Source organism: Dipodomys merriami, unplaced genomic scaffold (genome assembly GCF_024711535.1).
Source record: "Dipodomys merriami isolate MVZ:Mamm:240054 unplaced genomic scaffold, mDipMer1.0.p SCAF_146, whole genome shotgun sequence".
NCBI classification, from domain to species: domain Eukaryota; kingdom Metazoa; phylum Chordata; class Mammalia; order Rodentia; family Heteromyidae; genus Dipodomys; species Dipodomys merriami.
This window is the reverse complement of record NW_027202782.1, coordinates 2,034,755-2,061,215: the sequence shown is the minus strand read 5'-3', so window position 1 is coordinate 2,061,215 and position 26,461 is coordinate 2,034,755. Positions and strand designations below refer to the sequence as shown.

At 48.0% G+C, this 26,461-nt stretch overlaps 1 long non-coding RNA gene across 1 annotated transcript; it reads left to right on the top strand.

The window, feature by feature from the left end:
- Nucleotides 1-12,919: 12,919 nt before the first annotated feature.
- Nucleotides 12,920-24,224, top strand: LOC138826630 (uncharacterized). The gene is made up of 3 exons (XR_011371783.1): nt 12,920-12,975; nt 20,110-20,231; nt 23,881-24,224. It is a non-coding gene; the product is annotated as an uncharacterized lncRNA (long non-coding RNA).
- The last annotated feature ends 2,237 nt before the right edge of the window (nt 24,225-26,461 follow it).

Below are 26,461 nucleotides of genomic sequence, written 5' to 3'. Positions count from 1 at the left end.
TAGGCAGGCCAGAACTCCATTGAGGCATTGAGAAATGCTCCCAAAATCAAGGTGCAAGGAAACAGTCCCTTCTGCATATTTTAAGAATCCTCCATATGCACTATACACATTTACACACATTCCTGCAGACAGAACTGCAGCTCCTTTCAGTGCTCCTGCAGTGGAACACAGCCACAGACTAGATACTCAAGGGGGCAGGAGGGAGCTTGATGAGTAATTTTTTATACATATTACTTCTGGGTCATAAAATTATAGCAACTAAAATGAGTTCCCATTGTAAATTTGTGTGTATGCGTGTGTGTGTGTGTGTGTGTGTGTGTGTGTGTGTGTGTGTGCGCGTGTGCGTGCGTGTGTGTGTGTGTGTGTGTGTGTGTGTGTGTGTGAGAGAGAGAGAGAGAGAGAGAGAGAGAGAGAGAGAGAGAGAGAGCGCTGGGGACTTAAACCCAGCTATCATTTTGGCTTTTTTATTCAAGGTTGGAGCTCTAATACATGAGCCACAGCTCTACTTCCAGCTTTTTGCTTGGAGATAAGTGTCTCAGGGATTTGTCTGTGAAACTCGATCCTCATATCTCAGCCTTCTGAGTAGCTATGATTACAGGCATTAGCCACTAGCACCTGACTTTCCCACTGTAATTTCAATACCTTTATAAAATAAGAGCATTAAAGAAGGGGGCTGCTGGATTGCATGGTGCTATCATGTGAAGACAGGCAAGGCCTAGAGACTGTGCACTGGAATCTACCCTCTACCCAGAAGCCCATGGTTTAAGGTTGCAGGGAGCCAAGCAGTAGAGTACCCACTGAGGCTGGCACTGTTCTAAGCTCCCAGAATGCTGAGACAGATTCCTTTGTCCACTTCTGCTGATATGAAGCAATATAAAATTCAATGTTCCTTTAGGACAAGAGACACAGAGCCAGAACTAACCTGACCAGGCCAGCACCAACTGCTTTCCTGGCCCCATTAAGACAGGGGATCCTGGCTGTGTGAGGAATCAGAACTTAACTGCAGTGTCACCCTTGCAGATCAGTGCCTAGGGACAGGGACTCCGTTGCTGTGCATTTTTCTCCCATCTCAATGATTTCAGGTCCCCTCCTTAAGAAACAAGGACCTCCTTCTTCTCATGGAGGCCAGAGATGGAGTAGCAACCTTGAGGGGATATCAGCCAATCAGTGACCATATACACTGTGGAAAAGTCCAGCTGGAGACAGATCTTTGGGTGGCTGAAGGAACCAGGGGCCTGTAGAACAGAGCAGGAGAGGCTGAGCCCTGGCTCCTCCCAGAAGCACACTCATCCTTATGGATTGACCAAGTCTAGGCACAGGGTTCAGGGAAGGGAGGGACTTGCCCAAGGTTTGCTTGGCCACCTGGAAGTTGCTTACTCTCTAAAGTTCTGTTTCAGGCTCAATATCTCCTCTTTGTTTTGGACTATTTTGCTGCCCTCCCTGTATAACACCCCATTTCAAGAATTACCAGCCATGCTGTTTTGTCTGGATCTTGGTCCTTGAGCTCACAAGCTAATGGGCCAGGGGTTGGAAAGGTGGGTGAGAAATTAGAAACCACAAGGAGAGAGAAACCAGAACTTGGGGAGCCATGACAATAAGAGAAACCAATGCAGCCAGGAGGAGGCTTTGATCAGAGAAAGGAGGGGTGCACACCTGAGTAGCCTGGCTGTGGGATGTTGGTGGCTACTACTGTCCAAGGAATGTTCTCTCCTTCTGGATGTCATTGACTCATTTCACCCTGACAGCCCAACCAAGGGCACCTGGCTCTCTTGCTCTCACAGGGGTTAAGGACACAGAGGAAAAGGTAGGACCAGGCTTCCTACCAAGCCTCTCTAACATCCTGTCTCTGCCTTAGAACATCCTGATGGTAGAGGCCCCTATCTTTATAATGGGCCTACACTCAGTTTCTTCTACTAGTTTATCTTTAGGTCTTATAATGACCTTATAATGATTCCATTTTATAGTCGAGGCCACAGAAGCTCAGGAAGTCAGTTAAGGTTCCCAGCCAGAAGGCTCCAGAGCTTATACTCCCACCCCAGGATTGCTCCTCAGTAGAGCCAGCTGGGACCTGGAGCAGGACGTAGGAGCTACATGTGTGCTCTTCTCAAGATGGTGCCCACCTTTCCTGTTTCACTAGGTTTCATGGGTTCTCTGATCACACACACACACACACACACACACACACACACAGAGTTTGGGCTTCTTTGAAAGTGCTTCCTATAATATCTTTCAGTCTAGGAGGCTGTCATGTGTCTGTTGTTTTTTCCCAGCATGCCATTCAAAACCTGCAGGGTGTACAGGACTGCATGGGAGAAGCTTATGGAGTGAAGTGGGGTATTCCGTGAGAAAGATGGTAAGCTGCCATGCTTCAGGAGGCACTGCAGACAGGGCTATGTCTTCATCAGCTTCAATAGCTCATAAGTCATAAAGAGGTGCTGCTGAAGAGTCGGAACTCCAAATAAAAAGCTATTCTAGGGCTACTGGACCCAGCAGTCTGTGGGCCCCTGCCCAGTCCTCTCACCTAAGGAGGTTGGAGGAGCCACAGCCCAGAAGCTAGTGTGCAAAATCCACCCCAGGTGCTCCCCAAAAAGGCCAGAAAAGATCTCCCTCTGGGTGGCAAAGCAGGGTTCAGTTGCTGGTTGATCTTACGGTCCCCATGGCTGTCAGGTACCACTTGACTCTGAGATAAAGCAGACAGGATATTGACATCTGGGAGTCCTAATCTTGCAGCCTCTGTTCAGAAGTGCTGTGGTCCTTCATGGGTGCAGCTCACTCTTCTATCCTTGCTCCACCTCAGCCCATCAACTCCAGGGCCACGCTCGGCAGAGCTCTAACCACTATCAGATCAAATGATGCACCAGAGTAGGCTTAGCCTCTGTTTTCTCATCTATGAAATGTGTTATTCTCATCTGTATAATTACAGGGAAGATAAATAAGACTGTATGACCAACAGTTGACTAGGTATATGTCTAAGGAACTGGTTATCTCTGTGTGTGTGTGTGTGTGTGTGTGTGTGTGTGTGTGCGTGTGATCAGAGAATCCATGAAACCCAGTGAAACAGGAAAGAAGGTGGGCACCATCTTGAGGAAAGCACATATGCAGTTCCTCTATCCTGCAGGCTGTGTCTATAACCACAGCTCTTGAGAGGGTTCCAGTGGTTCACATCTAACTACTAACTACTCAGGGAGGGCGAGATCTGAGAATCAAGATTCAAAGTCAGCCTGGGCAGAAAAATCCATGAGACTCTTATCTCCAATTAACCAGTAAAAAGCCAGAAGTAGAGCTGTGACTCAAGTGGTAGAGTCCCAGCCTTGAGCAAAAGAGCTAAGGGATAGTGCTTAGGCCCTGAGCTCAAGCCCCAATATGGGCACACACACATACACACACAGAAAAAAAGATTTGGGGAAAGGCAGGAGAAAGTCAATGCAAATCCACTGTAAGCACAGGGACAAATATCACAGGTGGGCTTGCAGCTGGGCCCAGAGACTTCTTTCTCCACAGCTCTGATGATGGCTGCTGCTCTGGTCTTGTTCCCCAGGAGCCATTGCAGACTCTGCAGGCATGCTGGTCACCAAGAGGACTCCCTCCAGGGTGGGACTTTGGCTTTCTTCCCTGTCAACTGCTGTAGACAAGGGGATATATATGCTCCTTATTCCTAGAGGATGCTCCCTTGCATATGCATGTGCGTGCTCACATACACACAAGCACATTGACTCACATTGCTTCAGTACATGAGTAGATGAAAATATGAAGTGGATTCCAGTGGGCTAACTGAGGTGAACAGATTCCACATAAGTCAGTGATGGTCATCCATGTTGTACCAGTTAGATGCCAGGCTCACTCTTGCTTTCATATACTGGCTTACTCTAAAGATACCAAACAAGATCCATCTACCATTTCTTCATATAGGGCTGATGATCAACAGGATGGGCTACTATAGCAGCTCCATGGTGCTGTACATAGGACTCTTCCAATTATAACAAACAACTTCTGCCTCTCAATCTAAAGAGATTGCTTTATCTCCTGCTGTCACATCCCCATCCCTACCAACAAGAAAAGGAAGTAGAAAGAATTCCCTTTAAAGAAATGGATCAGAAGTTGTTTCTATCACATCTATTTGCATCTGACCAGAGGGAACATAGGCCTAGGGCCACGTCTTGCTGCCAAGGAAATTGAGGAAAATGGTCTGTAGTTGGGCAATCAAATATGTAGCTTAAACTAGGAAGGTCATTTGTTGAAGCAAAAAGGAGAGAGTATTAATTGGGGCCGCTTGTTCCTTATGCCCATGTCCTTCTGCAGAGGTAGAAAAGTCTGCCATTGACCAGAGGTGAGGGGGGAGAGGGAGGGGAGCCGGTAGGAGGAAGGTACATATGTGTAGATGCTGCTGCTGAAAGGGGTTCTGGAGAATGCTCTGAGAGGCCACTACCGCCCTTCTGGTAGCCCAGAATCATGGACCCTATAGCTAGAGTCCCATGGCAGAAGGCTCCATCTATGTAGCCCACCACCAACATCAGAATGGCATAGTATCATCAGCAACTCTGAATTAGCCACCAGCATTCCCCAAAGTGAGAGATTCCTAATCTCTATTAAAGTGTCAGCCAGACTGGCTGGCTGCCTAGAGGTATCAGTTGGCAGGCTGTGGCCATGACCCTGGGCTCTGCTTGCTAGCATATTTCTCCTCCCTTGCTTGCATCTCTTTTTATGCCCACCTCTCTTCCTAGAAGCAGGAGTAGGAGGCCTAGATCCACATCACTGAGAAGCCCTGTGCCACACTTCACAGCAGACACAGGTACCAAAATGGTCATGGCTCACTCCCATATACTCCATGCCAGACCTTTTGCCCAGTAGAGGCCAGCCAGGGGGAATGTCCACAGCAAGGTGGAGATCCTTGAATAGGACAAAGAATCTCTGTCCCATGCAGACAAAATCCAGAGGGACAAAGGCCAAGATGGGCACAGGGACCCAAATTGCCATCCTTGGGATATAGCCCACCCTCCTCTTCCAAGATGGGCGTGGCTTTCATCATCCTTTCCCCATTCCCAGGGAACGGCATGAAGGAGGGGCAGAGAAGGGGAGAAAGGAGCCACCTGCCCTATAGAGAAACTTCTGGAAATTCTGTGCAGCCTAGGACTCCCTGACTCTTCTCAACCCACAGCCACTCTGTGGCCAGAGCATCTGGGGAATTAGTGTGCTCTGGGTGGTCCAGTGTCCAGCAAAACACCAGGCCTGTGTCACTGAGGAAGGCAGGAAGGGATCTGGGGCAGGCTGCCTGCACTGCAGCATCTTCTTTGTGCAGAGGTGAAGCTACAGCCCAGAGAGGTTCCATTGTGGATGAACCTCATCCTGGGGGGGGGGAGAAGTGGGGAACTCCTTTCTATTCAGACATGCCCTCCCCAAAGACACGTGACCCACTTGGGTTCAGACATAGGTCTCTCCTTCCCATACCTAGATCATCAATCTTATATCCAGACAAGCCAAGATCATCAAAGTTTCTTGCCACTGGAGGGAAGTACCATCTTTCTTCTTCTTTTCAGGTCTTTTCAGGTCTGAGGCCCCCATGTGATCTTGGTAAATGATTGGCTAGACCTCCATCTTACTTTTTAATCAGGTTGTGACTTAGCCCCAAGCTATGGACTAAAAGTTACCCTTTGTACCATAGGGGACACAGACATCACCTTATCCACTCACAGGCCTGTGGGTTCATGTCATTTCTGAAAGGGAGAAATTAAGGGGGTGAGGAAGGTCTCTCCTTGGCAAGGAAAGAAGAGCTGCCCAGAGGCTGTGGCACCCCTATAAAACAAACAGAATGGTTTATTTCTGTTTAGCAACTTGTTACTTATTAGCTCCATTGTTTTCAACAGCACCTTGGCCAAGGTTCAAGTGTGGCTTTTATTTTGCAAGTGTTCATGTTCGTGTGTGTGTGTGTGTGTGTGTGTGTGTGTGTGTGTGTGTGTGTGTGTGTGTTGTGTGTGGAGACACATCCGGGGTTGATAATGCTACAGACTGGAATGTTTTGAGTTTTTTCTTATTTAAAGAGAAGATGGTTCTACCACCCAGCCCAACCTCACCCTCCAGATTGGAAACTGTGTGACCCTCATGATGGGGTTTTAATAGGACACCCCAGGCCACATTTCCAAGCACTTATGAGACAGCAGACACATACTCCGGACAGCTGGCTATAATGTTTTGTCCTGTCTCTTAAAAACAAAACTTGAACTCCACTAAGGATTGCTTTCAAATCAAATATTTGCTGGCACATGTAAAAGACATGTTTTTTGTTTGTTGTTTTGTTTTAAAATTAGATTTCCCTGGAAAGAACAATGGCTAATCAAAGAAGACAAGTTTTAGGGGAGCCAGAAAGAACAGAAACCCTTTCCCTAAGAGGTCTTGTGGTTTGGGGAGCGCCAGGCTGCTCACAGGCGCCTGCCTTCATGGCCAGTGCCAAAAGATGGAGTTTGTAGTTTGTTGGGAACAGCAAAGCTGCCACCTGGGTCTTATGGGGTCCCTGGCACAGCGTGTTTTGACTTCTGTACTGGAGCAGTGTCTGCAGCTCTTCTCTGCCTCTCCTCGTGCCTGGCCTTTTCACTACCTGAAGGTGCCCTAAAAGGCCTGGGATCCCTGCATAATCCTGGCTCGAGGGTTCAGAGACAGCTTCCCCCATACAGCCAGGGCCCTCAATGCCATGCTGGAGTCCTACAACCCTGCTGCCCTGGCCACAGCTGGTGAGACCAGACTTGGAGTTTTGACCCAGGGCAGCTGTCAGTAGCCTGGCTCAAGATTGTGGCTCAGAGCCCAGAGTCTAAACTGCCAAACAGATGCTGTCTCTGGGGAGTTTGGGAAGCAAACATATAGAGAAGGATCAAGAGAGAGAGAGAGAGAGAAGGGGAGGGGGAAGTTACAACTGGGTGCCAGTAGCTCACGCCTGTAATCTAGCTACTCAGGAGTCTGAGATCTAAGGATCCGAGTTTGAAGCCAGCCTGGACAGGAAATTCCATGAGACTCTCATCTCCAATTAATCACAGAAAAAGCCAGAAGTGGAGCTCAAGTGGTAGAATACTAACTCTGAGAAAAAAGGAGCTCCAAGAACAGTGCCCAGGCTGAGTTCAAGCCCTGGGACTGGCAAAAGAGACAGAGACAGAGAGACAAAGAGACACACAGAGAGAGACAGAGACAGAGCAAGAGCAAGAGAGAGTGAGAGAGAGAGGGTGGCGACTCCCTGAGTTCAGAGTTCAGGCAGTGAGCAGAAGCTGGACAGCCCTGATGAGAAGGGCTGAGAGGGGATGGTACAGAGGAGAGAAGCAGGAAGAGCAAGGGGCTGGGGGTATGCAGAGCCAGCCAGGCCTCCAATCTGTGGCCAGAGACACTCCATAGAAAATGTCAGGTTCCTTGGGTACACTCTCATCCCTGAGCTCCCCAGAAAGGGGCATTTCCAGGACTAGGCACTAAGGCCAGAAAAAAGTGAGAGTAGTCTACAGACCTCATTCCTTCTAGAGATACAGTCCTTTCCCTCCCTCTTCCAGGATGTCCTCCCTGATTCCTCCCCTCCAATCCCAGGCTGGGGGATGTAAGTGCCCACAGACTTGTCTCTAGAGGGTTCTCATATTCCTGCTGTGGCCTGCCTTCAGCTTCAGACTGCATCTCCAGCCCTGGCCAGAGCTTTCCACAGGAAGGTGCAGCCTCAGAGCTTTGGCAGGTTCCTGTAGCATAGATTGAATATAGGCCTAGACTATGGCTGAGGCCCAGTAAGGCTTCTAGGTGGGCTGGAGGGTTTGAGCACAGGGCCACGGCTAGGTTTCTAGCTTCAGATAGCCCCACCTGTGTCTCCAAATAGAAGACACCAGCCCTAATTGCCTCTGCAGACAGAGGTGGGGCTGTCTATGCACTTTATTCTGGGAAGAGCTGGTAGGGAGCCATTTAATCCTGGCCTTAGGGATGAAACATGTGGCAGAAGAGGAGTCTTCTAGTGTCTCTGAGAGTGCCCAGATGAACTCAGAAAAGCAGGGGGAAAACCTCTCACTTCATTTGTTTGCTTGTTTGTGTGCCGGTACTGGGGCTTGAACTCTAGGCATAGACACTGTCACTTAGCTTGTTTTGTTCAAGCCTGGCCCTATACTACTTGAGCCAAAGTTTCACTTCTGGTTCAGTGCTTAATTGACAATAAGAGTCTCACAAACATTTCTGCCTGGTCTGGTTTCAAACCACGATTCTCAGATCTCAGCCTCCTGAGTCGTTAGGATTACAGGTGTGAGTCACCAGTGCCTGGCCATCTTTAGGCATCAGCCCCTTGGATATAAAGGCCAAGTTCTTTGGCCATCAGCTTCATTTATGGAAAAGAAATTAAAAGTACCCTGTTTCCTAAGGAGCTGACCCAGAGGCATTGCCTCCATGGGTCTATCTTCAGAGGCTTTACCACACACTGATGCCCAGGGGACAAAGGTTGAGTCACAGAGCAGCCTTGGTATTGTACAAGGTCAGTGATGGTACAGTTCCTTCCTAAGGCTCATCAGATGAGGACAGCTATGCCTGTGACGGATGGATCTGCAATCAGATGAGATTTCTTCATTGTTCCCTGTGCAATCCTGTGACCTTCCCCCCTGGGCTATGGGTGAAGCTACGGTGAAGCCACATTGAAGACTCGGTGCTTCCAACAATGACTGACTGATTCTGGCTGTCCCTGTCTCCTTTGTCTAGGTTCAGGGTCTGGAGTGACAAGGGAGAGTAGCTGGGGAACTTAAGCAGCAGCAGCCACAGGCCCTGGACTGCTGGGACCCCAGGGTGGGAAGCAGGTGTGCCAGGGCCAGACAGCTGTCCCAGGATTGCTCAGGCTGAAGATTTGTAGAGGCCGAATCTCCCACTGCCTGGTGAGGGCCTTTCATTGCAGCAGTGTGGTGACAAACCAGCAGGCCTGTGGCTGGTCTGTGCCCAATAACCAGTTCACCCTGTCTTCCTGACTGTAGACACTTGCAATCTCCTGATGGCCTAGTCAGCCACATCCTCCAAGACTGAAAATCTGCTCTTGAAAATGGCATTGATGGGGGGTTGGGGGGGGGTAGGGGAGGGTGCAGCAGCTACACTGCCACAGGAAGGGACTCTGCTCTGATATGTTGTAGCTTAAACCCAAGTGAAATGGGGGTTCTCCAAGTAGTCCAGGCCAGAAAAACCAGTCAGCAGAGCTTTTGTCATACTGTCCCTCAGGGACTCATGCTAGAACTCTGTGGCCTTCAACACAGGCCTTGAGGGGTTTCCTGGCAGAGGAGAGAGATGGAGTCTGAAGGGGGAAGGTAGGGTTTAGGGCCAGGCCTGCAGTGGGCATGTCCCTGCTGTCATGTTTCTTGCCCAGAGCTCAGGTGCATGGCCACTTTGAACTGCAAATGGTACAGGATGTAGGGGCTGGTAGGCCTGATGACAGCTCTAGTCCTGTGGACAGGGCAGGGCAGAGTCTTAGAGATGTACTAGGGCAAAGAGCTGCCCTCCACACCATTGCTATGACTCCGGGATGGTTATCAAAGGCCACCCTCCTTGGGAGGGGGTGATCCTGGGCATGCAGCAAACAGCTGGTCTATGGCTGTGACCCAAAGAAGAGCAAGCAGAGCTACTGCACTTCGGCATGTCATCATGCATTCCTGGGCAGCCCTGCTGGCTCCTCAGCTGGGTCAGGGGATGTGTGCCACCCTGTCCCTAAAAGCACAGAAACTGAAACAGTTTCTTTCTAGTTCCATGTAGCTCAAGGCCAAGTGTTAAGAAGCATAACATTCTTCTGAACATGTACAGCTCATGGGGTGAACAAAGGGGTACTACATAGAATAGAGAGGAGGTCACCAAGTATATACCGTGCCTGACTCTGGGCTCAGCTCTGGACTGGCTTGGAGGACATAGTGAATGGAGAAGTGGAGACTCAAGCCTGGCAGACATAAAATGACAGCGGGGCCCAAGGGTTGTCAGGCAATGGGCAGTTGTGGCTGGGGACCTAGGACCAACCAAATGGTTTCGAAGGCAATGACTGAATGAGTTTTCAGCCCAGACTTGTAGTTGGTGTCCTATTCACAACTTTCAATAGGTCAGCTTCTCTAACCCAAGCCCCTGTCACTGGCCTCTCAATTCTCTCATTAAACCTGACAAGCCAGAAATGGTGTTTATGTAGGTAGGAAAGTAAGAAGATCACTGTCCAAGATCAGCCCAGGCAAAAATCTCAGTACTCTATCTGAAAAATAACTGGAGCCAAAAACAGCTGGTGGTGTGGTTCAAGTGGTACAGCACCTTCCTAGCAAGCTCAACACCCTGAGTTCAAACTCCAGAACCGAAAAATCATTATTATAATGATAATAAAAGTACACAGAAAATATCTAAATAAATACAATATAATAAATAGCTCCAAGGTGTTGGGTCATTTGTACAAGAACACACAGCTCAGATACAGCCAGCCCGAAGAGACTGCTGAGCTTAGGGGTAATAGAGGCCTGAGCCCTTTCTAGGAGAAAATGGAGCTCAGAGAAGGGCAGTGATCAGGCTCAAGCTGTCCAGACAGAGAAGTGTGCAGGTGGGCCCAGCTCCAGGCCCCGGACTCCCAAGGTCATTTCCTTACACTAGTCGCTTTTTCCTTTTTAGCCGGGGGAGGTTTCCGACACAATCCTGAGACTACAGATGGTGTCGCATCTCCCCGCAAGGCCTGCTGGTGAGCGGAAGCCTCCACAACAGTTTCCACCAAGTACATCGTCACCTGCTAATTTATCTTCTCCCTAAGCCTGAGTGTTGGTCCACTCAGATTCCACAGCCCAGCCACCTGCGTTGAGTTTCTCAGGAAGTTCCTGAGCTTACAGCCTCTACAGTAATTAATGACACATGCAGCCTGAATTTGGCCTGCTGTGCATCTGTCCTGCATTGTGTGGATCTGTGCCTATAGACAGGGATCTGGCCTCAATGGTTCCAGGTAGCTCTACCAGCTAGTGACAGCAGTGATGGGGTGGGGGAAATCTTGGAGCAAATGACCTTTACCTCCCCATCAGAGATAGACCTTAAAGTCCCTGTGTGGTAACACAGCCATGTGCCTTTTCTTTCTGACAAAGTAGATGTCAGGGGTCTCATCTCCCAGCAACCTCTGCTGAGTTGCACCTATGAGACACAGCATCTGTAGCTTTGTCCTCCCTAACCCCCATCTTTTTGGACAATGTCACCTCTTCCCTTGCTCTCACAGTTTTTTCCTCCCATATCACCCATAAGTTGCATAGTTCATTTTCACAGTGTCCAGTGTGTACCATGGCTGCATTTGTTCACCCTTTGCCCCTCCATTTCTGTGCCCCCTCTTACACTCCCAAAGACAGATAAACAAACATACAGAACAAAAAGGAAAGAAAACTAAGAAAGCAAAAAAAGAAAAGAAAAGAAAAAACCCTCTCATTTCATTTCCTGGAGTTCATTTCAAGAAATATTATTTTATCTGATCAGATGCACATAGGCATATTGCTGTTTGATCCTCTAAGAGTGTCCTCTTTTTTTGTAGTGTTGTGGGTCTTGAACTCCGGGCCTGGGCGCTGTCCTTCAGTGCTGTCCTTAGTGCTCTACCACTTGAGCCACAGAGCCACTTCTGGTCTTCTGGTGGTTTATTGAAGAGTCTCACAGACTTTCCTGCCCAGGCTGGCTTTGAACAGTGATCCTCAGATCTCAGCCTCCTGAGTATCTAGGATTATAGGCATGAGTCACTGGTACACACTAAGCATATCCTCTTCTGGTTTCATTATGTATGAAATAAAAAGGGGAGAATCCTCCCTTAAGAACTTGAGCTGGGACTGGGAAGGTGGTTCAGTGGTAGAGCGCTTGCCTTGCATGCATGAGGCCCTGGGTTCGATTCCTCAGCACCACATAAGCAAAAAGAAAAAAAAGCCGGAAGTGGTGCTGTGGCTCAAGTGGTAGAGCGCTAGCTTTGAGCTGAAGAGTTGAGGGACAGTGCTCAGGCCCAGAGTTCAGGCCCCATGACCGGACCCCCCCCCAAAAAAAAGAACTTGAGGTTAAGGGGCTGGGAAGGTGGCTCAGTGGTAGAGCGCTTGCCTTGAATGCATGAGGCCCTGGGTTCAATTCCTCAGCACCACATAAGCAGAAAAAAAATAAAAAAGCCGGAAGTGGTGCTATGGCTCCAGTGGTAGCGCACTAGCCTTGAGCTGAAGAGCTGAGGGACAGTGCCCAAGCCCAGAGTTCAGGCCCACGACCGGACCCCCCCACAAAAAAGAACTTGAGGTTAAGTCTTGTGTTGTCATCATTGTTTAGACTGTTGGCATATCCTTGTGGCCATTAATAGAGCTCCAGACAACAAATACCCTATGTGGTGAGAGAGGCAGCTAGCTATGGAATGAACCTTTTGGAATCATGACTAAATTGAGAGCCAGAAGATCAACCTGACCTGTTTAGAACCAACTATGAGGACTTAGAACACCACAGAATTCAAGCACCTGTTTATTAGGGCCCTGGTCATCCTTTTAAATCTCAACTATTCTTAGAACTTAAGACTGTGAAGTTCTAGTTTTACAGTACTTTGCTCAGTCACTCATTTATCAACAAATATCAAGGGCCTCCCACACACTGTGGTGCACTAATTAGGCTTGGGGACAGTGGCAGGAGGCAGATGCAGGTTGGGCTGGGGTAAATTACTATTGGTCTCATTGGGGTCACCTGGATCCTGTCTGGAACCACTCCGGAAACCTAAATTTGCTAATGAATTTATAATTCCAACCCTAAGCCATGAAATCAAACTACATGCCAAGTTGCCATAGGGCCTGACAGCTGGCCTGTCTGACCCCACTGTCTGCTCACAATTGGCATTAGTGACACCAAGAGCAGATTAGCACGATGACCAGGCACCCAGCAGCTCACGGCCACCAGCTGGGTTCACTGCTAAGGCAGTGCATCTTCCCCAGCTGCTAAGCTGCCCAGGCACCAACATCTCCCCAACTTTGGACTGCTCTGCAATTCTATGCCCAGCGAAAGGTGTGTCCTGTCTTAGCCAGCAAGAGAAGCCACAGGTCCAATGTAAGGCACAAGAGAGGACTGCATATGACATCCCAGGGTTGTAACTTGGATCTCTGGGTTATGAAGATATGTGTGGTGGCCTCTTTTGAATGTGAATTAGATGACAGGAGTGGGAGTGTCTTGCTCTGGTAAAAACTCTAATGGTCCAGAAGTGATTCGCCTTAGCCAAAGAGACCTTGGCAATGGAAAAGAAGGTAGGAGGAGGGAAGGCACTAAGGATGGGGAGTGGGCAAGCTTGATGGGTAAGGCCGGGGTCAGGGAGAGGGAAGGAAAGGTTAGATTGACTAGGTAGTTAGTCATTCTGGCTTCTTGAGTTCTTGCAGAAGCAGTCACAAGGTGGCCAGCATCTTCAGCTTTGGTGATTTTGTTCACATATCACCTCTGGTCATTTTGCCCCTGGTCCTGGACACTCTAAATCCCCCTGTCACCCTACCTCTCTCATCTGGTGCCACTTTCTTCCTGACCCCTGCGCACCTGGGTCATCCTTAAATTCCACACTGTGTGCCTATCCCCACAGATTGGCAGCCTTCTAGAAATCACTGGCTTTGGTCCACGCTTGGTGTCCCATGGGGTAGAGAGTATATACTGGGATAAGATATCCAGCTCATTGGCAAGGAAGTATCTAATTTGTTACCCACTCCTGACCTTTGCTGATTATTCCAGGGTAGAGCCACTTAAAACAGGGTCAGCTGATCAGAAAACTTTATAATTCTGGATGCACAGGAGAACCTAAGGCTTCTAGTTCAGCCTGCTGAAGCCATTCCCAGAGGCCCCATCTAGCCTTCCTCTGCCCTGCCCTTCCTCTCTTCCTTTACTTCCATACCCAGCCTTAGCAGTTCCTGATGCTGTTGCTGCTAACTGGCCAGTTGTGTCACTTGCCAGGTGACAAATGTCACCTCCTATAGGGACCAGCTCATCACTCATTGCCCATAACCTTGCTTGTCTTTCTTTACACCTCACCCACAGGGGCTGAGAATCTACTGGGTTGTGCCCCGTAGGTCCCCTGCAGCACCTAGTAGGCACATAGTAGGTTACATTTCTGGAATGGAGGAGAATGCATCAGGATTGCAATGATAACTAATCTAAATGGGACTTTGCCTGCAGAAGACAGCTCTCCCTAGGAGAATGGAAGGGCCTGATTAAGGCCTAGGACATCTACCCAGTGGTTTCCACTGTGCCAATGGCCTCACCGGAAGTGGCAGCTAGAGAGGGCGGGGTGCGCGGCCTGAAGATGCACCGCTTCTGGGCTGCAGGAGCCCGAGCCCGCCCGGGCATCCGCTCCCCAGCGAGGGGAGGCGGAGGCGGCTTTGGGCATCGCACGACCGCGGGGCGGCTTTGTGAGAAGCCTCATTTCCATCTCCCCAGAGAAACACGGGGCGGGGGCTGCGACCTCGCTGCATGGCAATTGCCTGGGCTCCCCGCCCCGCGTGGGGCCCGCGAATGAGATGATTTACTCCTGCTTTGCATATTAATTGATCTAAATGCCACCCGCTTGGGAACAATTAAAAGGCCCTCTGGCGCCCCAAGCCGCAGGACTGATGGCTGCGAAGTGGTGGTGTCCCCTGGAGGGCTGCAGGCGGGGACGGGTTGTGAGGGAGCTGAGGGCGCCCGGGTGGGGTGGAGGGGTGGGGGGTGAAGGTGGGCCAAAGGGCGCGGAGATGGGGCGCGGAGGGCACAGCTGGAGCTCGGAGGGCGCTGGGAATGGCCCAGGGCACAGGGGTCAGCCAGGGTGCAGGGGATGCGCGCACCTCTCCATGGCCACGGGCACAGAGGCCTTTTGTGCACCGTGGGGCATCTCTTGAAGACAAAGGCCCGGCCTTGCCACAAAGGCACTGGGAAACCCGCTGGAGTGGGAAGAGGAGGGGGCCGCAGAGGGTAGGTTTTCTCTATCAGGTGGCTGGCCCTGTACCCCTCCTTTTCAGGTGAGGTTGAGAGTGGGGATGGGGGCAATAGCTTGGAATCTGGAATCTGGAACCTTCCTGGAACCTGCCCTGCCTCTGGTCCAGCAGCAGTCTGAGCAGCAGAAGGATGCCTTTCTGCAGACCTCCCCACCCACCCCAGCCAGGCCCCTGAGCTGACGGTGACAGTGCAGCCAGCCTTGAGGTGAACTCAGGGCACAGCGGGAGGGGTGCTTCCCTATATCCCACTTTCTGTCCCCTCCACTGCCTTGATTGATTCACTTCCCTGGCACAGGGGCTACAAGCCTGTACTTTTACCAGTTTTGTGCGTTCCAAAAACCCAGTGTCTGGTCTCTAGCTTTACTGCTTGGGGTCTGCCCCCAACTCAACTTCCTGCTGTCTGTCAGAGCCTTGGTTTCTCACAGATGCTACATTCACCTTTCAAGGGTTAGTCAGATCTTGTCTACCTCCACAGCATCACGCCCACTCCAGCCCCTTCAAAGGGTTCCTCTGCACTCAGAAATCCATTTGCTTTTCCATGGCCTCGAAAGACTCCCAGCTAGACCCCCTCAGAAATCAGCCTCTTGCTGCTCCTCAGCTTCTACAAGCATGTTCTATTAGGGTTTTGTTGTAGTTGGGGGAGTGGGGCAGGGGTTCCAATACTGGGGCTTAAACTCAGGGCCTTGAGCTCTTCACTTGGCTTGCTTGTTCAGGCTGGTGGTCAATCATTTAACATGTCCCCAGGGCAGCATTTTGCTGGGTAATTGGAGATGGAGTCTCAAGAGTTTTCTGCACAATCTGACTTTGAACTGCCATCCTCTGTCTCTCAGATTCCTGAGTAGTTAGGGTGATAGGCAGGAGACACTCACCACAAGCATCTCTTTCGTGCAAGGGAAGTAGTCAGCTACAAAGCCGGGAAAGGTCTCAGGCAGAGAAGCAACCAGTGCAAGAACTGGTTCTAGGCTTGTGAGAGAAAAACAGAGAAGGGAAGTAGGAGAAAGAAGAGAGGGAAGAGCAGAAGGAGAGAGGGGGGGGGAGGGAAGAGCAAGGGAGGAGGGGGAGGGAAGGACTGTAGAGGCCAGCATTTGGATTTTCAGCAGGACCATGGTCAGATCTAATTTCCATGTTCAAGAGTACTTACTCATCTGTGTCAGCTCCTCCCCTAGCAGCTCCTCTGCCCATCCCAACACACAACACACACACACACACACACACACACACACACACACACACACACACACACACACACACACTATACCACCATCTGTCTCAAAGCTCTGCAGGTTCAGGTCCCAAATTAAATTTCCTCAGGCCAGATCTTTCTATCCCTTTTGCTATACCTTCTCAGCCTAAGAGCTGTCCCTTTCTACTCCATAACTGCCCCTTCCCACTTTGCAGCTACAGCCTCACCTTTGACCACCCAAGGATTCAGGTTCAGCACATCACTCCCACTCACCATTTGTTTGTTCCATAGGCCTGGTCACTTCCTAAGAACCTGGAGCCTAGATGGCCTATCCTCAGGGCAAAGGACAGTAACTTCATTGATGGTTCCCTGAAAGAATGAGACCCAGAACTACCAGAATTTTTGACATTTCAAGGAGTCCTGAATTCCAGATTTTCAGGTGAAACCTCCCAGTTTCAGAATAATTGGATCACAACCAAAAATGTGTTAACACTGGTAGAACCAAACAAATGATATGGAACAAATCTTGCTATTACCCACTGCTACAGCATGGAGGACCAAACCCGACAGTCAGATTGTCCATTATTCAGTCAATAAATCCCCAGGCTAAGATAGCTTATTACTGCTGGGCCTGAAGCTAGGATGAGCAGTGAGTGATTTTCATATTCCTTGTTTCCTTCTCCTGGTACTTTAAGGATTTTATGATTTCCTTTAAACCTTTGGTTCATGTAGATTTATTTTGGTATAACATGTGAAGTGAGAATCTAAATTAATTTCTTTTACAGATGGGCAAGCCAATTGTCCCAATACTAAATGTGGATAAATCCTGTTTTAAATGCCAACTAGATCATATGGTAACTTCCTATATATATTGGATGACTTCCAATAATTTCTCAATTATATGGCTATTCATATACTTCTACCATAGTTCTAATTATTTCAGCTTTATAATAGATTTTAAATAGATGTAAATAATTGATAGGATTATCCCTGCTCTTTACATTTCTGTTTTCAAACTTTTCCCTGGCTATGTGTACATGTGTGTTGTTCCATATCAGCTTTAGAATAAACTTGTCTACTTCCACAAGAAGTCCTGTTGATGTTTTTCAGTATGATTGTGTTGATGTGTAGCTTAATTTAGGGAGAACTGGCATGCTTATAATGTTAAATCTTTTTACCCAAGAGTGTGTATAAGTTCACATTTGTATCCTGCAGTAGCACTTAAAAGGTCTTCTTCACATACATTTTGCACATTTTTTAAAAGTTTATTTCTAGGCCGAGTATGGTAGCAAATGCCTGTGATCCCAGCTTCATGGGAGATGTAGGTAAAAGGATTATAGTCTGAGGCTGGCCCACACAAAAGCAGGAGACTCTATCTGAAAAATGACTATATCAAAAAGAGCTGGGCATATGGTTCAAGTAGTGGAAGGTCCTGAGTTCAAATTCCATTGCCACCAAAAGAATTTGAAGCTTATTTCTGAGTTCATTTTTTTTGCAAGTGAGGCCTTTTATCGATTATATTTTAGTTCTTGTTATTGTCTCTATGTTGTAAAGACTATTGATAATAGACTATTTCTTTTGTATTCAAAATTACGCAATCATTTTGGCATTTTCAATCACTTCAGTCAGTTCTTGTGAATTTTCCAGTCAACATTTTATCTTCACACAGTGAAGTCACCTTCACACAGTTAGTTACCTCCTTCTCTTTGACATGCTGCCTCTTTTCAGTTGCTCAAGCCTCATCCAGAGGATGGTAGTGATGATGATAGTAGCAGTGTTTCTAGTATCTGCCCCTGGACTTCAGATAAATATGCAAAGGTTAATTTATGGAATTATCTACCGAGTCTAACTATTCTTCACAAAATACATTGAACTTCATTAGGTAACTTTTTTAGAGCATGAAAGAGAATGAGAAAATCCCAGAGGCTTTTGGAGACTGAAAAAGTCACACAATGAGGATCAAGAATCTAAATGACATGGGACTTCTTCAGATCAACCCAGAACACCACATGCCAATGAAGAGCTGCCTTCAGAATGCTGAAGAGACGATTTCCAAACGAGATTTACACATCCAGCCAAACTGTCAATCAAGGATCCAAAAACTGAACTTCCCATATGCAGTTTCCAAGGAAGCTCCTGGCATATATATTACAACCAAATGAAGAGAGTAAACCGGGAAAGAAGATGGCTTAGGATCCAAGAAACAAGGAAGCAAGATAAGAGAAAGATGAAGGGAATCCCAGGATTACAACGAAGAGAAATCTCAGGATGTCTAGTGTACAGATAACGAGAGCAACTGGTCCACATCAAGGTAGATGGACAGAGGACATGAAGAAAAAGAAAAAGACAACGGGAATCCATATATTACCTGTTGTATGTGTGATTATATTGCTAGTAATTTTAGAACTCTGTTTATGTGAATTAGTAATGTGAAATAAAAAACTAATTCAGTAAAAAACGGAGGCAATTACCAACTCCAGGAAAAACAAAAAGCCATGTCAGTCAGCAATCATAACCATACTATCTGTTTAACTGTCAATGGCATATATGTAGCTATGATCATGTAAAAACTCGGTGTTGGTTTTAGCAACTGTAATAGGACTCTACTGGAAAGAAAAGTATGTGTTTGTGTGTGATGGTTGGTAGAGAACCAGCACTCTTCCACAAGAGGAAGCCAATAAGTAATATCTGAAAAGGAATCAGTAAAGAATGATATTTAGAAATATGAAAGTAAATGTCAGAAGGAACAGCAAAAAGATTTGAAGTCATTTGCTCTGAGGAAAGGCAGGGCTGCTACTTTTCATTATTAGCTTCAGGGTACTATTTGACTTTCAAAATTTCATACATAAAGATGTTGATAAAAATAGAAATTTAATGTAAAAAGTACTCATGCATAGATCACCTAAAGTCACCTTTTGAATCACCTCTGCTCTTAGCAAGATGAGCTGACCAAAATGGGAACAGGGTCTCAGTTTTGCAAATTATTAGCTATGAAACCCAAGGCTTATAACTCAGTGCCTCTAACCATTAAAATTTTCACCTGAAAAATAGGGATGATTCTTGTACTTACATCAGAGAGTTCTTCAGAGAAGTGAGTGAGACCATGTTTGGGCTCAACATATAAACATACAATAAAGGATACTGGCTGTTGTGGTTGCTGCTTAGTTTTGCTTCCTTCAGTTTCTAAGAAATTAACTAAGGGCAATGTCTCTGAGCCTCAGCTCTTAAACTGGTATAAAATATTTTAAGCCACAAAACAGACAAATAGGTATAGAATGCCTGATACCTAATCTCCACAAAACACAGTTTTAGCTCAATTCAAATGACACATTTATTTACTAAAAACAAACAAAAAATCTAGCTCTACTTAAAACTAGGAACTTTCTAGACTCATAAAGGTAATACATGCTGACTATAGAAAATGTGAGGAATCCAGAAATGTGGAAAGCAGAAACCACAAGTCCCTATGATTGTTTCCATCCACTTCCTATCCTGGGAAACACTGCAATCTCAGTGGTTTCACTCCACAGAGGTTTCTTTCTGCTCATACTCAGATGGTAGGGGTCAAGGGACTCTCAAAGATGCTGTCCCAGCCTAAAAGTTGACATACAGACTCCATCCAGGGAGCTCTCTATGGCTGCTGAGGCTAGGCTTAGGGGGGAGAACCAGCAAATCAGATGGGTTATTTTCCTAGCATTTCATTGGCTGAAGAAAATCACCTAGCCATCCAGAGCTCCTGAATGAGGAGGCAAGCCCTCTAGGGTGCCTGGATGCAATAGGGAGCTGGATGTGGGCAAGAGTGGAGAAGCATCCCCATGCCTTTGCAGAATTGGAATCACATGGTGTGTCCCCTGCCCTGGCATGCTGCTTTTGTCTCTTACCATTACATCATGCTATATTCTTTGAAAAACACGTGGCATGTATAAGATAGATTTAAACAAAGATTTTGAATGGTGTGATGACAGTTTCCCCCTTCCTCACTCTCTCCTTCCTCTTGTTCTTCTAATGCAGAGAATTATGTGGAGATCCAGGATCCTGATCTCTGCCTGTCATTGCTCAGAAGTGTCTCCTCTTTCCCTTGTGGTCGGCTGATGTGGGACAGGCAGGTCCTGTCATTCCTTCTTGGAGAACTGGTAAGGCCCTGTGGTGTCATTCACTCCAGAAGTAACACGTCTGGAGGTGAGGCCAAGAGAACCTGCTGAACAACTGCTGGGTTAACACTGCACATGTGGGGCGCGGCTGCACAGGGCCCTGCTGGGGCCTCTGTCAGCCAGTGGTGTTAACGTGCTGTGTTAAAAGTGACACCAGAGTGCTTCAGGCGCTACTGTCAGCTGTTGCAGGAGATGACACCCCGGCCCGCAGACTTGGGTGAGAGTTTAGAAGCAGCAGCTCCTCCTCTCCTGGGTCCGGGGATTCTGGGACCCATGAGAAGGGACCAGAAAGAAATATTTTGTCACCAGCATGCAAAGTATGAGGAACAGAGACCTTGAGGACAGTGAGGTTCAGAGGCTGAGAGCGGCAAGGAATGGGATCGTTGAGTCAAAAGGAGCTCTGTGCTGAGCTATGCTGCACCTTCTCCACAGTCTTTCTGTCTGGTGCCTCCTCTGGGCCTGAGAGATAGTAGCTGTGATTTCCATACAACAGATTATAGACAAACTCTGAGGTTTACTATCTAGTCATGAACATATTACTAACATTCTTGGAACAGTTACTCTGTGTGTGTGTGTGTGTGTGTGTGTGTGTGTGTGTGTGTGTGTGTGTGTGTGTGTGTGCACCTGTACTAGGACTTAAACTCAGGGTCTCATGCTCTGGCTTGGCCTTTTTTTCTCAAGGCTGGTGCTCTACCTCTTGAGCCATACCTCCACTTCTAGCTTTTTGGTGGTTCATTGGAGATAAGAGTCTCACTGACTTTTCTGTCTGAGCTAGATCCAGATTGTGATCTTTGAATCTCTGCCTCCTGAGTAGCTAGGATTGCAGGTGTGAGCTTCCAGTGCCTGGCTTGGAACAGTTAAAGTAGATCACAGTGAGCGTCTGGTTGGCTTTCGGCTGTCTAGTCTGAAAGCCAGTATTCTAGGGGACTGTAAAGGAGGGTGAGCCTAGTTGAGAGCACAGACATGTTTTTAAAGGGCTCCTTCTTCCCATCTGCTCTCATCTATCAAAACTCCAGAGAAGAGAGACGAGAGGAAGGAAGAAAAAGTAAGTGAGTAAGTATACTGGGTGAGGCTGTTGTCATTAAATCCATTTTGCAGGTGGAGAAACTAAGGCCTGGAGAGCTAGCCCTTTTTCTTTTAGGGGCCAAACATCTACTGTGCAGCTAAGGTGATGCTGCTGGTACATTCTGTCTGGAGACTTGTCTATCTTCACCTTCAGCCTGTGGGTGCAGGTTTAAGATCTGATCCCACATCAGCTGGGAGCTGGCCTAGGGTTCAATATTAGTTAAAACCCAAGAACTTTTACTCCCTTGAGTGTGGATAAAACAACTCATTTCTAGCTTTCCACTTTACAGAACAATCTCCTGTTTATTATCTTATCTTTTCCTCAAAGCATCCTTGTGGCAAACATTATTTAATTACATTGAATAATAGCATTTATTTATTCACTCACTTAATTTGATTATTTAATAATATTAAATAATAGTATTATTATTTTTACTTTGCAGTTTAGGAAACTGAGGCAGCTGGGAGAGGATGCTCTGTGCTCATATTGCTCTTTAGGGACAGATGGAGTCCAGGTAGGCTGGTGTATTTCAGCCACACTTATCTGTCACCAAGACTCTACCATCAATTCACAAGTTATTTATCAGTCATTAGGTGTCAACTAATGTTAGGTCGTTTGCTTATCTAGCTTTGAACACTTTTCTTTTGGAATGTGACCTGCTCTCCATGATTCCAACATGGATTAGGAGAGGTTTCAGAGAGTATTCTCCATTGGCTGGCCACCAGCCAACCAGCTGCTTCCTCTAACTCTGCCCTTAGTCTGCACCTGGAGCTGGAGAACTCAGGCTTTTTCAGAGGGATGTTAACAGGGATTCTGCAGATACCTGTCTCAAATGTCCTCAAAGCTGCCTTGGTTTCTCCCTTACTCCCTGCCTTCTCTTCCTTTCCTCAGGGTTCTGGAATCTGTGAGCTCAGAAACCACATCAACCTTTCCCTTTTTCTATCCAAAGTGAATAGGCTTTGGAAGTATCCCAAGACAGCAAGATAAGTAACCCTGCAGAATTCAGGGAGTCTGTGTTTAGCTGCTGGGCCCCTAGTGAGACATATTCCCTTTGAGAGAAGGCTTTCTGAGGACTGAGGGCAGAAAAGTGTCTGCCTACTGCATACATGGAACAAAATCTCAGGAGTTGCAAAGATCACTGGACACTATCAAGTAAGTGCCGGGGCCAGCTGAGGACATTTCCACCATCTGTTTCTTCCTGCCTAGCATCTGGCTTCACAACCACTATACATTGCAAATACTGGTTGAGTGCCCTTTGGAAGTCAAGCATCTTTCCATGAGGTTACTTCCAGCTTCTCAATCTGGGCTGTTCTCCTGTTAGCCTTGCTCCTTAGTCATGGTGTCGAGTCTTTCTTAGGCTACAGGTTTTACTTCTTTCTTCACATTGGGTAGTTTCTCTGGTGTTGCTATCTTTGCAGTTCTGTGTTAAACATCACTGGGCCCAACCAAATCCTAGGAAACTGAAATTAGGTCCATCTCTGTCTTGGGTGCTGGATGTGTCCTAGCTCTACAATATGAACTTGACTCTTGATAGGTAAAATATGGCCATTGAAGAGAGGTAACTGCATGCCAGTCTTTGAGATGCTGTGGGAGAGAGCCTAAAAGCATTTTTCCAGCTCATGGACATTCTCACCTTCCCCACCCTACATTTGGTGGAGAGGGATGATCTCTATCCTGTCCTTCCTGAAGCTCTCTCCTTTTCTTCAGTACCAAATGCCTTTGATCTCAAAAGCCATCAATCCCCTCCCTTCCCTTGCCTATCCCCATTTGTCCCTTCCAAACATGCTTCACTCATAATTGATCCTGACTGTCCTCAGACATCCTCTCTCAGCCTCAGGTGTCTGTCCCACATTGTTCCCTTGATCTTGCTAGAAGCTTCTGTGCCAGCTCCTGATTCTTCCCCCTTCTAACCAAGTCTTAACCTGACCAAGAAATACATCATGCCCCCGGCTTACAGAAGGGAAGACTGAGGCTCTGAGAATATAAGCTGCCAGCAGCCACACACCTGAGAAATAAAAGGTATGGCTGAGATGTGTCCTCGGTCTGATGGAGTCTGACTCCAGGCTTTTGCCTTCACTGACAGCTGACTCACCAGTATTGAACACTGGCCCCCAATATCATACTGCGACTTTCCCAGGGGAACCCATCACAGAACCTCTTGCAATGTTTTTCTCCCCTGGGCCACATATGTGGAAACGATTCACCTCCCCAGTTCTAACCATGATGTTATTGTTCACCTGCCCATTTCTCTGGGGGAGGATGCATGTCTCCTGGTTTCTGGAGAAGCCATTTGGGTTGTTTGCAGGGAATGTCTGTTGCATTTGCTCATTTTCCCCTTGGGCTGTTGTTGGGTTTGTGCTCACTGAAGGAGCCGTAGCATTTAAGGAAACTCACCCTTTACCATATGTGTTGCAAATATTTTTTCTAGCTTTAATATATATATATATATATATATATATATGTAGTGGGATTTTAATATCATATACAGTTGAATTTTCAATATTTATTTTGTGGCTTGACATTTAATTTCAATCCACTCAGATTCCTTCTGCAATATTCTTCTAGGCTTTTGGGGTGTGAAGATGCCGAAGGCTCTGTCCCCGTCATGTTGGTGGGTTCTGTCCGTTCTCAGCCTGGCAGTTACTGGAAGGTAGATTCTCTATTACTGCTACCTTGACATTGAACCATGCTAGGGTGCAGCCACAAGTAAGCATGTTCCTAGGGCAGATACCTGCCAAGACCCACCTCCCCAGAGCTGATCAGGGCACAAGAAAGAACAGGGAAGCATTAGGAAGACTGGAAGAAATTTGTATGATCCAAACGAGGAGAGATCTGATCACAGCCAGGAAGAATGGGCAGGCATGGCAGAGCAGCCAAGCAAAGAGGAAAGAAGAGCAAGAGGACCACCTATTTGGAGGACAACCAGATGTCTGCCTGAGCTGGAACTTTCCGGGCAGGTCCCTATGAGGGAGGAGAAGGCGAGGATCTGCTGGGGACATCAAGGCTCTTGGGCAAACCACAGCAGCCAGAGTCCTCCGGGGGTGCTCTCTCCCACCCGTGCCTGCGGGCCCACCAGCTCCCCGCGTCCCTGTCCCCCGGGGGTGTTCCTGGGGGGGCTGGGCCACCACGCCTGGGAGGGGCGGGAGCTTGGCAGGTCTGCTGATGCCCTAATTAAGCCGCGGGTACATTTCCCAGCCCAACTGTCAACCGCGCACGGTGCAAGCCAGGAATGAATATTTCCAAAGCGTCAACAGAAGGAAGTGCTTCATAAAAACGGAGCCCGAGGGCGTGAAGGGAAAACAAGCCCTGTTCACACGCAGGCAGCAGCATCCGCTCGGCACTGGTCCCCGAGGGGGCGGAAATGCGCCCGCGACACCGCTGCTGCGCCGCCCAGGAGCCCCCCAAGTCCCCAGAGCGCGCAGATGCAGCGTGCCCCAGCCTGGCGGCTTTGCCTTGCCCAGCGTCTGCCACCCTACCAGACTCCCCGGGCCACCGCCTCTAAGACCTCCACCCTCAGCCGACTTGCCCAGGGCAGGAGGCTGACGCCAAGCTCTTCCCTTTTTGGGGGTGTCTTTATCCCAGCCTAGATTTCCTGGTCCCTTTCTGCTTTGCTGAGCCCGAGTCACCTTGGACAAGTCACTCCTGTGTGGCTGTTCGATTCCTTCTTGGAAAAACCAGGTTAATAACACACAGGGTCATTATAGGAGAGGGGAGAGGTGTGTATTACTAGCTTCTAGTCAGTCTGATAAATGGTATAAACTTTAGGGATGGGGAGCAGGGGGCGGGGGAAGGTTTTTTTTTTTTTAAAGAAAATGTTTCTTTTCCTGCTGGGGAGTTTGTCTCAATTCCTTTGGGGTTCCTTTCACCCACAAAACAGAGGTCCGGCTTCTGGGGTGACAAAGACCCTTAAACTGGGCCTATCAACTTCCTGTCCAGACGTGGTGGTTCTGGGATCTAGAGTGCTTCTTTGCCCCGCCTCTTCTGGATTACTGCAGATGCTCTCTCTACTGGGGAAGACCAGACTGTGAGCTTGGGGGCCAGACTGGTAGGAATGGTCTTAACTCAGTGGTCCCAATGGCACCTGGTCCCTTGCAAGCCTACAATGTCATTCTCCCTGCTCCCAAGTCAGTGTCAACACCCTCTTTACCAGCCCGCCTCTCCTCTTGAGTGGCAGCTCCCCGGGCAAATGGGAATCATCCTTCATTCTATTTCTCTGATGCTAGGCTCAGGGTCTGGCGCTAGGCAGATGAACTTAAGTGGCAATACTATTGGTAGCCTGGACAGTCTGGGTCAGAAGCACCGACAAATTACCAATATTAATAATGCCTGAACCCCACCATTGGTCAGTTCTTTGGGCAGGATGGCCTGCATGATTTGCAACACCAGTACAAAAAGTAAGTGCACAATCTATAAGGCAAGGGCGAGGATTTCAAGGCAGCAGAGCATGAGGCCAAGCACAGAGCTGCTCTAGGCCAGGGACCCTGTGGGCCAGCACCTGCCCTCCGTCAGAAACCAGTTTGCTTTGAGTCTAGGAAGTTGGATCTCATGGGTGTCACCTGTTGAAAAACACCTTGTCTTCCATCTGGGGGCAATGCCAGGAATGTGCCTGGTGAGGCTCAGCTGAAGAATGACTTATTTCCCTTGTTAGCAAAAAGCTTCAGGAAATCCAGGCCTCGGTGGCCAAGGATGTGGTATTGGTGTAGACTGGTCAGAGCCAACTCTGGTTAAAACATAAAGAATCCTAAATATGTTCTTCTTCACTTTAGTGCCTAAGTACCGAGGCCTACCTTTCATCCTGTTAGTCAGTGCTTTCTTCCTGTGACTGTTTACTGAGCAGCTGCTATATGTGATCAACAGCCAGTGCTAATGAGTCTCCCTTCCTCCCAGGGCACTGTTGTGCTGTGCCGAGGGTTAGGCAGATAATATATGCAAATGAGGAGATGAATATATAACAGAAGGCCAGGCTATGCTAAGTGCTATCTATTTAAAAACAGAAGTCAGGTTAAGGGAGCAGATGTGGGGTATGATAGTAGGCAGAGTGGGCAGGGAGGCCTTCCTGAGGAGGTTCTTTTGAGTGAATATCTGGGTAAAGCAAAGGATGAGACGTGTCAAGATCAGGCCAGTGTGTTCCAGGTGAGGGGGAAAG